Source organism: Macaca thibetana, chromosome 6 (assembly GCF_024542745.1).
Source record: "Macaca thibetana thibetana isolate TM-01 chromosome 6, ASM2454274v1, whole genome shotgun sequence".
Classification (NCBI taxonomy): Eukaryota; Metazoa; Chordata; class Mammalia; order Primates; family Cercopithecidae; genus Macaca; species Macaca thibetana.
In genome coordinates, this window is record NC_065583.1 from 37566996 (window position 1) to 37580060 (window position 13065).

The window sequence follows — 13065 nt, forward strand, 5'->3', positions numbered from 1 at the left end:
CATGGTCTGCCAATTAACTTTTCCCAGTGCTCTGGGGTCATTGATCTAGACAGCACTCCTTTTGGTTTCCCCTCCCACTGATTCCCAGCAAAGTTGTTATAAATGCACTGTGCTTCCTTTTTGATTGTCCCTTAGTGGCTGGGTTGCTTTGTAAAGAATTCGATGCACAGGTTTCAGCAACCTCTTTACAAAGTGGGGACAAAAGCAAAAACAGAAGGGAAAAAGGATACTCCAATGGACTAAAATGAGAGCAAACTTTAGATGTAAACTTTTTAATTGAAGAAGCTGGAGTTGCTTTTGCAAATTTTAAAACAGAGCACAAATAAGATGGGAATATTTTATTTCTTCTGTGTACCTCAGGATTTTCCATTTTATATCTGGCTTTGAATAACTCTCTATATAGTCTACATTCAAAATATCAAGTAATTTTACCTAGCCTTTAGTAAAGAAGAGTCCAACTGGCAATTGTAGAAATTTGTCACCTTCAAGTTTATCCAGTGTTCCTAACACGTTTTGAAATAGTCAGTGTTTCTAAGAACTCAATTCTGAGTCCTGTTTTTTCTCTTTACATCTTGCCCTCCAAGACAGTTCATTTGCTCTTACAGATTCAACTTTTGCCTCTATGCTAGATGTATCTAGTTTATATCCCAAATGCCAACACTTCACTCATACTCAAATCCCTATTATCAAATGCCTGCTAGACATTCCTTTAAGATACCCCACTGTCAACTCAAAGTCAAGTTATGCACAATGGAACTCCTGTCTTCCTCCGTCTTCTACTCTGGCAGTCTGCCCCTCCACAATGCGTGCTCTCTCTCTCTCCATCCCCCCGCCCGGTTTCTCTCTCTCTCTCTCCGTCTCTCTGTCTCTCTCTCCTTCCTACCTCCTCTTGCCCTCTTGACTTCTCTCTTCTTCTCCCTTTCCCTCTCTCTCCAAACTTTCTCACATCCATTCCACTAACCAACAAGACTGCAGAGTCATCATTTGATTTTCTCTCCCATACCTTCTTACATCTACAAACTAAGCAAGTCTTCTGTAATTCTTTCAAGTCTCACCCGTGCCTTCATCCTCTACAGTACTATGGTTAATTATCCAGGTTATGTAAATGTTTATTCAACCAATGCTTATCAGTGGTCTACGCTATGCTGGGCACCGTAATGGGCACAATGAGGATTCAATGCTGGCAAAGAAACACTCTTTTCCCTGCCATGGCAATTGTCATCATTATTGCCCCTGAATTATTACAACACTCTCCTAATTAGTATTTTGGAAGCTGGTGTCTCTCCCTCTCCAAACCATCAGGCCACAAATCACCCTCCCCAAAATGCAGTTTTGGGGGATGATACATTTCTAAATACCGTGTACTTGATTATCAGTACTCCTGCTATATGTATTATGATCTAAAGCCTTTAGCGCTCTTTATGTAGAACATCATAAAGAGCTGCACTTCTAGGCCACCGAACTGCATTTTGAATTATGACTAGCATCTTATGAATGAAGTACCATCTCATCTTCATCTGCCAGCCTCATTTCCTTCAAATACTGCTGCAAGCCACCTCCCTTGAGGATGAGGGGCAAGGGCCTGTAGTATTGTACTACCAAAAGCAAGACTCTCTGGAGGAAGATCAGAGTTCCCAGGCTAACAAGGTCCATGGATCAACTTCCCATCTGAATAAGTTAGCACCATTTAGTGCTAAAGTCACTGTCTATGCTTGTAATGCCAGCTGTATACCTCAAAAGTGCAAGTGGGAGATTTGTAGATAGATCAATGCAGGTTGACTGCACTCTGCTCATCAAATATCAGGGAAAGCTCCTGAGGAAGTGGCATCCATTTCTTTATGTTTCAAATGGTTCCTCTTTTTTGTTATTACAGAAGAAATGCATGCATATTGTAAATGGATTCCAGAAGTACAAAAGTATATAAAGTAGAAATTGGAAGTCCCTCATGTGCTCCCCACCCACAGATACTAAGGACAGTAGGAGTTAACAGATGTGAGAAGAACATGTTGGACGGAGATTTTCACGAACATTTTCAGCCTCCTTTGTCATGTCAACATCTCCTTTCCCCAACACCTCCTGTAACAAAGTAGAAATGAAAAGCCAATATGTGACACATTTTATCCCAAATCCCTGCTCTCAGTAGCATTCCCAGAAGTAGGAGAAGAGGCAGAAGCCAAGGAGGGCACCTAGACCCTTCAGTGACTGAGACACAACACTCCCCCACACCCAGGATGACAGATTAAGCTCATTATACACACAGACCTCACAAGTCTATACTATAATACCAGCACAGATGCTCTTCGACCACTAGGTGGTTCTGTAACCTATCTGATGTCATTCCCACTTGCCGACTGAAGTAAGGAACTGAAAATTTTAGGACAGGGTTCCTGTTGTCACACCTTCCTCATTTGTTTATATCTTCATTTTCACCTACTCTTCCATGTCCAGATAGAATTTGATCACAAAGTTGATATGCACTATCTCACCAAAACTGCCTGTGTGTTACTTGCTGAGGAAGAGAAGAGGGCCGTTTTCCTCCATAGGCCAGGCTCAGGCTGTGAGGCTGCAGACTTGTTCTAACTCTGGAGACAAGTGAAACTCATCCACTCTGTCCTGGTCGCAACAGGAACAGAAATCTCTTTCTCATGCTTCATTGATGGTGCTGCATCTACTGCATGTATTCATTCAATACACACTTATTGGTGCCTATTATTTTATATTTAGTGAACTTTCTGGGTCCAGAAGATAAAGAGAGTGGATTGTTTAGTCTTTGGAAGCTTAACAGTCATATGAGAGCAACAAACAAGCATCAAGAACACTTGATATTTTCCACCCAACATCCATTTCCCTTCTCTTGGATCTCAACTTTCCTCTGGAAAGCATCTCCTATCCCTCTCTCCCTCCCTCAGTCCTTGGGTTTCAGGTGTCTGACTCTGCCTCTGACTTCCTGGCAAGGCGTGGATTCCACCTAGGCCTGAGCGTTGCATCCTTTGCTTCCACTAATTGCTTCAGGGATAAGCATGTGGCCTGACCTAGTGAAATGCGACCTGGGGAATTTTGCTGAAACTTGAATATCAAGTAACCTGGGAGTATGTAGGCTTGAATCTGTTGGCAGCTGCCTTGTCATGACATGAAGCCTAAGAATGACACTAGTGTGAAGAAAGGCAGTTAAGAGATGAAAAGAGACTGGCCTTAGTGATGCAATCTGAGTCTTTAAAGCAAAACATGCCTAAAGCTAGATCTCCTTCTGAACTGTCAGTAAATTTCCATTTTGCTTGATCTTATTTGAACCAGATTTTCTGTCACTTTCACCAGATATAATGTTATTATTGTGTATAATAATATATATAATATATAATACCACATATAAATATATAATATATACTAATAATAAATACAGAGATTATTACAATGCAATGTGATAGGTGGGTGATAAGATAGAAGTGAGTGCCAGCTGTTACCGCAATAAGTAGGAGAAATATCTAACCCACAAGGAAGCATAGCTTCCACAGAAAGTTCATTTATTTAAGAGCTAAATATTGAACAGTGTATTAGTTTATGTGGATCACAATAACAATGTCCTACAGACTTTGATTTAAACAATGGAAATTCATTTCTTGTTGTTTATTTTCTCATAGTTCTGGAAGCTCAAAGTCTGAGCTCAGGTGTCAATAGAGTTGATTTCTTCTGATCAGCACGGGAGTTTTGACCTGCTCCCCTTCTGACCCAGGCCAGTTCACCCCTCCTTAGGCAAACTGATGGTCCCCCCCAGTCCTGGGAGGTCACCATATTGATGCCGAACTTAGTGCGAACACCCAGTCGACATAGCGCACTACAGCCCAGAACTCCTGGACTCAGGCAATCCTCCTGCCTCAGCCTCCCTAGTGCTTGGGACTACAGGCATGCACCACTGCCCCGACGGGGTTGATTTCTTTTGAGGCCTCTCTGCTTGGCTTTTGGGTGGCCATCTTCTCCCTGTGTCTTCACATGATCTCCCCTCTCTACCTGGGTCCACATTCCTTGTTCTTGTAAGGATACCAGTTACATTGGATTAGAGCCCATCCTAATGACCTTATTTTAACTGAATTCCCTGTATGTTGACTTTATCTCCCAAACACAGTATATTCTGAGGTCCTGGGGATTAGGACTGCAACAAATGAATCTGGGGGGAGGTAGGACAATTCAGCCTATAACAAATACCTAATTTGGGTACAAAGATAAATAAAAATGGATTGTTAATCTCAACAAGCTTACAATTTACATAAGACTGGCATAATAACCGTAATACATAACTAAAGAAATGAAAACATACACATTTATTAACAACATACACATTCTAGAATCTTTTAGATTTATCATTTAGGATAAGCCAACATGTCCATGAGATCACTACTATTGAAATGATATAATAATGGAAGCGGTATAAATTGTTGAGCTTTGACGAAAAGGTCCCTTCCAGGCAAAGTGGTATTTGAGAAGCCCTTTGAACAATGTGGACAATTTTAGTAGACAAACGGCCAAATTAGATGTGGGGGGCACTTTGGCGATGTGATACTTTCACCCAAATCACCCACGCAGGCTAAATAGGTCACTGTTTACCGTGTTGTTCCACTTCCTTTCCTGTTTCAGTGTATCATACCATTTAAAGATGTTCCTAAATGTGTTTTTAAAGGTAAATTTTTAAATAGCGTTCTAGCTGTCTGGCTTTAACTAGTCCCTCATTGTTATTTCTATCACTATCAAACCGTGTGAAAGGGTTGAGATTTTTTCCTACTTACAAGCTAAGTAAATCTGCCAGAGTTTCATGGATGTTGACAGATGACATGAGGCTCTTGGGTAAGAGATAAAGGACAGCTACCCTAGCATTCTTTTCCACAGTTAAGAAGGCCAGATGACCACATGCAGTGGGTGTGTTACAGAAAAAGAGCCTTATTTTAGAGAACCCAGATCTTCTAGGATAGTCAGTAAGCATGCCTGGTCTGTGCTCCAGAGGGAGACACTATCTCTATCTTACAAAGCTATTCACTACACAGATGTTCGTCAAAAGACAGTCTGGAACAAAGGAGCAGTGAGTGCCTTGCTCACGTGATGTGCAGAAACCTAAGCGGCCCATGGAGAATTGTCTTCTAATAGTTATGAACAGCTTTGGCCAAATGAATTTCCTGCTGGTTGTGTCACAAATAAATCACGAACTATCTATATATGAAAGGAATGTTTTTCCAAGCCTTGGATTTCAACTCTGGGTTTTTCTTGCTTCCACTCTGTGGTTTTGACAAGGGGTTTAATTGTCCATTCTGCAACTCTCTTCCTCTCCCTTATCAGCAAATATGTAATGCTCTAACCTTTAAGCTCACCTCCTCATTACATCTTTCTTCAAATTTCTCTAAAATATAGTAATTGACTTTAGCAGGGATCAGCAGACCTTGGTCAGTGGACCAAAGAACGGTATTTACGCTTTAAAAATATTTTGAGAAAACAACAAAATAGGACATAGAGACTGTATGTGGTCACTGAAGCCTAAAATATCTACTATCTGACCTCTCCTAGAAAAGATTTGCTGACCCATGTTTCAAACCTTTGGAAATGCTACAATAATGAAGAGCAATGTCCCCTTCCCCTCCCCCCATCCCTTCCGGTTAAGTTTAAATCATGAAAGGTTTAGAGTCAGCTCTAAAGTAGCTATTGAGTCAGACAAAATTATCGTCTTATTATAATACATCATTCACTGTTTTTTATTTTCTTCATAATAAATCTGGTTTTATTTTCCACTTCTCCCTCACATAGCTGTCTTACCGTCACCAGCCATGTGTATAAAATATAACTATCCATTATAACAACAAGCAGTATGTATTAGGAGTTACTTGTTTCAGGCAGAGTCCTAAGCATTTTATGCATCCTCACAGCATCTCTTTGAGGTAATTACTGTTATCTCCATTATACTAAAAAAATAGGTTAGTTAATAACCTATCCAAGGTCATGCCACTTCTGAGTGGCAAATCCACAAACATATTTTCCCGGTTCTGTCCGTCAGTAGCGCTTGCCTCCTTGGGGGCAGTGGTCTATTATAATGGAATCCTCCTGTCTTCACCAGGAGAGAGGATGAGAAGCTGAAAAGAAACAGAAGGAAAGATAAGAAAGATTCTTTATTGACCATCCTCTATGTGCTAGGATTCCTGCTGAACACTTTGAAAAAATAAAAAAATAAAAAAAAAAAACACTTTGTTTCATCTCTGACAACAAAGGTAAAAAGGCTTTCCATTTTTATACATGAAGAAAATGGAATTCAGAAAGCTCAAGAAACTTGCCCTAGTAGAGCTAGGATTTGAATGCATATTTGTTTGACTCAACATTAGCCTGTGACATTTCTGCCAAACCAGTTGGAGGAGCAGCTGCCTAGGGACCAGTATGCACCTCCTTGTGCAGTACGTTCAGTAGCATAGATTGGGGTAAGCAAATGCTCATGTAAAGCACCCATGAGGGGCACATAAGATGCTGGATGCTGGCAATACAGAGCATAGCAGGACCCACCTGCTTCCCTTCTACAAATTCCAACTCTTATTTAAGTGTAAAACATTGTATGATTTGGCAGCAAAACTAGTGAGTATTTTTTGCATCTCATACACTGTACTTAAATCTAGCTTTGTTATATTTTTGTGTCTTTTGTTTGTTTTCTGACAGTCAATAACTTAATTAAAAATAGGATTTTCGCCTTGACTTAGGATATAAGTACATGTCTCAGTGAAGTCAATTTTCTTTAGAAACCTTTTACAAGGGGTTCTTTTTAGAAAAACTTTTTATAGCTATAAATCTGTATATACACATCATTCAGCCACATCGTCAGGTAGATGCATATAAGCTCTGTCTCAAATAACTGACAAATATTTTAATGTTCCTATATGCCAAGCACAATTCTAGATGCTGAGGAAATATCACTGAATGAGATTTTTTTAATGTGCTTTCATCACTTCTGATATTCTTCCCCAAAATTCATAACCTCAGTCTAATCATGAGAAAATATCAGACAAACCAAAACTGAAGGTCATTTGATTAAATATCTGACTAGTATTCTTCAAAAGTGTCAAGTCCATGAAAAGCAGAAAGAGACAGAGGAAACTGTCACAAATTGGGGGAGATTAAAGAAACATAATGACTAAATGCAATGTGATATCCTGAATTGTGTCCTGAAACAGAAAAATTAAGTTAATAGAAAAACTAGAGAAATCTAAATGAAGTATATAGTTCATTTGATACTATTGTGCCAATACTATGAATATTAATTTCTTGGTTTTGATCAACGTACCATGGTTTTATAAGATGTTAACATTAGGGAGGCTGGATGAAGAATATATGGGAATTATCTCTATTACCTTTGCAGCTTTTCAGTAAATCTAAAACTATTTCAGCTTAAACATGTTTTAGAAAATCCATGCCTTCACAGAGATTAAATTCTAGTAGAAGAAGTAAAACAAACAAAATAAAATGAGTCAATAATATGGCATAAGCAAGACTGGATAATTTTGAATATTCTCAGACTCTTTAAATCAAAAGATACCGAAAGTTCAAAATGGCTACCCAACAGTAGCAGAGAGAAAAGGCTGTGTGTGTGACTGCACAACTTTTGTTAAAATTCCAAAAGATTTAAAGGTCAGTATTTTCAGTCATTCACACACAAAGCCTCTTTGATATTTTGTTCATCATGGTTTTTTGGGTTTTTTTTTTTTTTTGCATTCAATTTGACATTGTTGTTTAATTACATTAAAATACTATTTTGTGGCATCCACTTAAAATTTGACTCACTGAAGACTTACCCTACTTACCACAGCCTTAGGTGTTATTATGCCTATTTTATAACTAAGGAAACTCAAGCATAGACAGGTAAATAGTATTTTCCAAGGTCACATAGCTATGAAGTGGTCAAGCTGGAATCCAAAATCTATGTTCTTAAACATGATACTATACCATTTTTTAAAAATACTGATAACTTTTAAAGACTATTGCAGTTTGGCCATAGATAGCAGAATGTGGTTACTTGGGTACCTCTGCTGTCACTTCATTATCTGAATACGCAGCTTCTCACTACCACAACCTCCAACAGACCTTCCTGACTCATTGCTAACTGACTAACCTTCATGGTAAAGCAGGTCATTAGACACATGGGATTTTTGCTGGAGTTTCAGTTAGTAAACGAGTTCCATTACTCCAAAGCTCTTCCATGAAATAAAGGGCCTGGAGTTTATATGACCTATTTTTCTCCTTCTTTCTTTTTTGTTGGCTGCTTGATTGTCTATAAATCAGATAGGCAAAGTATAAGTGGCAAATATGGTGCATTACCATATTGATTGTGAACTCCAAATCGGTCCTAGAGAAAGGTTCTTGTCCAATAATTGGATTGACTTGTATATGGTTAGGCATCAAGAATAGCAACAATGCATATCACTGAAAGGGTTGTAGTTTTAAAAGCAGGGGGAGAAAAACAATACTTTTGTTTAGGTAGAATAAAAAATAGATAAACCTCCCAGGATATTTATTAGGGAATTTTTGCTATAACCAATTTCCAAGTGGCTCCTACATAGTTCTTGGTCAGTGTGATACATGTGGTCAAAATATACACAGGCACACTTGTGAAGATCCTCAACTCAACCCTTTCACTGCCCAAACTTCCACAATTTCTTTCCCACCAGCTGGCTGATTTCTAAGAGTCTTAAAATAGAGTACAAAGCCTTTCCATCTGCAATAGGAGTTAAATCTAGAATGTTAGTGTCCTTGAAAAAAGAGAGCACATGATTCTCATTCACCTCAACTTCTAAATGGAAGCTATTAGATCTTTTACAAAGAGAAGAAGAGAAAAGGGGAAAGTGAGCTTTATAGAGTTCAAAAGGCAAAAAAGATGCTGACTTCCTTCAAAACATTGTCCATGATGGTTCTTACAAAGGTGCTATTTCCTGCCTAGAGCATTTGTGTGGGAACCCATCAGTGAAGGTTTGCTTAAGATTCTAGCAGTATATTCTTTCCTGGAATGTTGCAATAATGTGCAAACTAAGCACATGCTTATTTGCAAGGGTTGGAGGTCCGGAAGCCATGTAGAATTACTCAAGAACCCTAAAGAAGCCTCAGATTACAATATTTCTTTTGCAATAGTGAATCCAGAAGAATCCAATTCAAGATCTTACCAATCAGAGCCTATTACAGTTTGGGGATAAGGACAGAGAGAAGTAAGTTTCCTTAGTCAGAGTTACTGTGAATCTTTTCACTTCTAATTATATCACCTTTAATGACAGCTTCCTTTTACCACTGAAGGAGATTAAATTTTCCATGACGTATAAAGTCCTGCATGGACTGGCTGCAGCTGGCCTCTCCAGCTTCAGCTCATGTGACTTCCCAGCCCCTCACTGGTTACTCTTAGTTCCTCAAACACCCAGCTTCTTTCCTCTACTTGAATCAGTCTTCTCCCTGTTCCTGCCCTGGGCCACCCCTACCCATCTGTCAGATAGTAGCTGTCAAATCTCACTTCCTCAGGGAAGCGTTCTCTGACCTCTGGGGCTACTCTAGGTCTCCTCACCATGTATGGTCATGCTACCCTGCCCTTTTCAACGTGCTTAGTGCAAACACGCTTAAATAGTTATTTGTCCAATCATGCATAGTCACTTGCTTCAGGCTTATCTCCATCACCCACTCTCAGTAGAACAGAGACCTCATCTATCTTGCTACTGATTACCCACAAAGACCTAGAACCATGCCCAGCACAGAGTGGATGCTCAATAAATATTTATTATATGTATAAATGAATTAAAGATAGCTTTTAAACCTAGAAAAAGCGTAGGATAACCTAGTTCAATCTCCTAATTTATAGGATAAACTCATGTCTAAGTAGGTTCACTGCCTTGCCCAAAGCCCTACCCAAAAGCAAAATTAGAGATAGAATCTAAATCTCTTCACTCTTGCAGTACACTTTTCTTTCCTGTCCTGATGGAAACCGCCTAGTCTAGTGATTCATCACACTAGAGGAGAAAGCAATTTCTGGCAAGTTATTCAAGACTTTAATGAAGTTGCAGGCTTGTTTTATTTAATACTCGGTTTAAAATGAGTCCCATAGTCTATGTTTGTTCCACCATTCTTCATTGCTGGATCAAATGTTAATTATCAAGAAGAAGAGATAATGTGGCAGTTTGGCAAGTCTTCGCTGAACTAGCAAATGTTTAATAGGATCACAGATGGAAGCATTTGCATGCGGGAGGGATTTTTTTTTTTTCCCCAAGGTTTTGTTCTAATTAAAAGTTATCAGTTCAAACCAGGTTACCAGTTACAGCAAATAGAAGTTTGTGTATTCTAGAGCCTGAACAATGCTACCGTTTCTTCAACATATTCATCTCTTGCCTTTCCCACACTTGACAAGCTGAGAAATATTTAATAGCCACTAGGTTCATGAATAAAACAGAATAGTTACAAAACTCTTTCATGATTGCCCCTGTGCATTGGACAAGCAGTGAATTTTAAGGGACCAGCAAGAAGGAACATTGCCTGTATTTCTTTTTCAGTCTGTGGTACTAGCTCATTTCAGGTAACCATTAACTGAAGGTCTTCCCTATGCCAGCACGGTGTTTGGTGCTGGGTACGTGAAGACAAATAGTGCTCCAGAAAAGTAGGGGAGAGAGGCATAAAATTATTTAATTTCTGTACAAAGTGCTAAATGCAAGGATAGAGGTATAAAGATGATGCATTGGGAAGTTGGATTTAAAGGGTAATGGAGATTCCTTCTTCTCAAATGAGAGCATGCCTAATCCAAAGCTTAAAGGATCAGAGGAATTATCCAAGTAAAGAGAGGGGAAAATAATTTCTAAGGCAAGGTTAGGACAAGAAGAGAGGCATGGAGTGGCATGTGTAAAAAAGAACACAGGCTGAGCTACCTCAGAAGAGAGTACACTGGCAAAATAACAAGAATAATAACAATAAACAAAGCTATTATGAACTGTCAAATCTCTGTCATCATTTTCAACATATGTTAAATCAGTGCTTCCAAAACTTAATTTACATTTCATCTTTACAATTCTTATTGTAATTGCATGCCACCATTTCTGTTATTTATTCACTTAATATTCTTCTATAAATCCATCCATTTCAGCCTCCCCCAAGGGAAGATTATCAGTTAAGTCAGTGGTTTATCTGCTAGTTATATTTTTCTAATACTTATTAAAATAAATACATAACTATTAAAATATAAAAATGTGTGCCCACTGGAACCATCTTAAATCCAGCTTTTAGCCAAAGTGAGTGTCACGTGCCCCTGGCTGGATTTAAGTTGTGTGCCCCTGGTAGTAGAGTAAAGAAGAGACTGGCTAGTTCATAATATGTTATGCCAACTCAGCAGATTGATTTGATTAGGAAGGGTGATGTGGAGTCCAGCACAGTGCTGACTTTAATGCATGATCCCCACCATCAAGGTGCTGAATGATGGCTTAGGTTAGTTTTCTTGTTCATAAATCAATAATGATACCGACAATGACAGGAATAAGAGCTATCATATGATGAGTGTTTGATGTGTGGTAGGTACTGCACTTGGCACTTTACATTCATTTGCTCATGTAATCTTCACAGCACTATATAAGTTCTATTGTTATACCCATTTTAACAGATTCACAGAGATTAGATGTCTTAACAGAGTTCTAGCTTTTTGGTTAGGAAAAAATATCGCAAGACAGCTGCTTCACGTAATTGAAAGAACTTTTCCCAGACTTAGAAGGCCAGGACTTTGGTGCCAACTCAGTTGTTTTTTCACTATGGACTACAGAAGAGTCTCTTAAACTCTCCAACCTACAGGTTCCCTTCTGTGAGGCGTTTACACTCAATGGTCTTTTAGATTATTTGTAAACTGGAGACTCTTCGTCTATTTCCTTATCTGTAAAGAGGAACTGGTAATACCAACCTCATAGGATTATTGTGAAGATTAAATGTGGGTAAAGTGCCTAGCCCTATAATTGACACCTAGTAGAATGCAATAAGTGGGATTATAAATAAAAATAAGATTAAGCATAATCCTCTTGATAATGACTTTGACAATCTTCAAAATAGATAATTTATCCCCAAATAAATATGAGTGAATTAATTATATCACCATATAGAAAAGAGTGTGCTAGCTGACTACCTTTTTAAGCAGGTCAGTTCAGTTTGATTTCTATATGCTTCCATATCTTCAAATCAGAGGCTGAGTACATACCCTTCACTGGTATGGTAGCTAGTCTCCAAGATTATCCCCATAATTCTAAATGCCCTTGGTAGTCTCCTTCTACATTAACAAGGGCTGGCCTGTATAACCACAAAGATGTTATGAAAACTGTGTGACTTCTGAGGCTAGATCCTAAAAGACATTATGGCTTCTGCCTTACTCTCCCCAGGATTGCTCATGAGGATACTCAAGAAGCCCTGTAGAGAGGCCCACATGATGAGGAGCCATGTGAGTGAGCCATCTTAGGTGTGGACTCTCCAGCCACAGTCAAGCTTTCAGATGAATGCAGCCCCAGTCAACATCTTGAATGCAATGTGCTGAAAGACCCTGCACTAGTACCACTCAGCTGAGCCACTCCCAAATTCCTGACCTACAACAACTCTGAGATAGATCATTGGGTTTTGTTAAGCCACTGAGTTTGGGGTAATTTGTTATAGAGCAAAATGAATTACTGCAATGATTAAATATTTTTTAATTGAAAGCATGTAGTCTCAGTGGTACAATCTAATCCAGGCCACCAATAAACCGTGGTTAAAAGGGAGGGCAGAAGGAAAGGCAGAAGAGGCGTGAAGGTCTCTGCAGCACATGAGGGAAAGCCCTTTGGCTGTCTAAGAAAATTTTCCTAGTGGCAGGAATCAACAGAAAATTTCAACAGGTTTTTCTCACCAAGTGTAGGGGCTCCTCAGAAGTAGCAGGGATGGCACCAAGGGAGATGCCTCTGCAAACACATCAAATCTACCAAAAGTCTTTTCAGCAGTACCAAAGTTTAAGGCAATAGTTTGGAATGAGTCTCATTTGGACAGCCAAAGCTTCATCTTACCAGCTATTTAGTCCTGGTGATTTTT